Source organism: Octopus bimaculoides, chromosome 2 (assembly GCF_001194135.2).
Source record: "Octopus bimaculoides isolate UCB-OBI-ISO-001 chromosome 2, ASM119413v2, whole genome shotgun sequence".
Taxonomy (NCBI): domain Eukaryota; kingdom Metazoa; phylum Mollusca; class Cephalopoda; order Octopoda; family Octopodidae; genus Octopus; species Octopus bimaculoides.
Window position 1 is genome coordinate 93,681,933 of NC_068982.1, and position 1,352 is coordinate 93,683,284.

Consider the following 1,352-nt stretch of genomic DNA (forward strand, 5'->3'; position numbering starts at 1 on the left):
AAGAAAGAGAGATAGTGTGAGTGAGTGAATTTATGTGTCATTGACTTACGTTGGCTGGCACAGCAAGTACGAAGCTTTTGAGGTGGCAGATGACTGGGGTGATTTGGAAGATGTGAAGAAATGCCGTTTTTTCAGTGGAGTGCTTCTTTGTAGGCAAAATTTCTCGTTTTGCCTTCTGATTCACAAATATATAGACTTTGTGGCCTGCCAACACGGGAGCATCCAACATAAAGTTGACCGTGGGAGAACACTTGCTCTGTAAGATTTAAACCAACCATTTGCAATGATTGACCCTGTGCCTTATTTATTGTCATTGCAAAGGAGAGTTTAATAGGAAATTGAAGCCGGTTAAGCTTGTAGATCGTATCGGAGGGAGTGAGGGACATTGGAGTTATGAGAACACCTTGACCAGCGGCCGGTCCATTCAGGATGGTTGCCTGTAGAACTCGGGAGTATAATTTTTTAATTGTCATGTGTGTGCCGTTACACATTATTGGATCATCCAAATTCCGCAGCAACATGATGGGCACGCCAAACTGGAGGGAAACGCAATCTTTCAGGTTGATAACGCATCAATTCACACAGCTAAAATTGTTACTGAATGGCATGAGGAACATTCTAGTGAAGTTGAACATCTTATCTGGCCACCACAGTCCCCAGATCTCAATATTAGTGAACATTTATGGTGCATTTTAGAAAAACAAGTAAGGAGTCGATATCCTCCACCATCATCACTACAAAATTGGAGGCTGTTTTAGCTGAAGAATGGACAAAAATTCCTTTGGAAACACTTCAAAACTTTGTATGAGTCCATACCTCATAGAATTGAAGCTGTAATTACTGCCAAAGGTAGTCCTACTACATATTAAATTAAATTTGTTTGAAATTTTAAGGTGTTTCCATTATTTTGTCCAACCCCTTTACTTTTAACATGAGAAATGTGAAATAGTACGATATAAAGTACTGGAGTAGATATATTATTAACTGAAATTCTTCAAGGCCACAATCCAATGATTTAGACCAGTAATAGACAAAAGTGCTGTATTTATTTATTTATTTATTTATTTTGTTTTTGCTGTGTTTAAAATATATTGAAGGATAATTAGATTTTAAAGTTGAATGGCAATTTATTGTTCAAGAAATTTTGCTTGGGGGATTTACAGTGAACTAATATACACCGGAGGCATTGATATGGTTTATTTCTGTTCTTTACTTGTTTGTCATTTGACTGCGGCCATGCTGGAGCACCACCTTTAGTCAAGCAAATCGACCCCAGGACTTATTCTTTGTAAGCCTAGTACTTATTCTATCAGTCTCTTTTTGCCAAACCACTAAGTTACGGGGACGTAAAC

At 37.9% G+C, this 1,352-nt stretch overlaps 1 protein-coding gene across 10 annotated transcripts in view; it reads left to right on the forward strand.

Annotated features, from left to right (window-relative positions):
- The window catches only part of LOC106871763 (protein phosphatase 1 regulatory subunit 12A), a 216,364-nt gene that overhangs the window by 29,744 nt on the left and 185,268 nt on the right, over positions 1-1,352 (forward strand). The window lies entirely within an intron of this gene.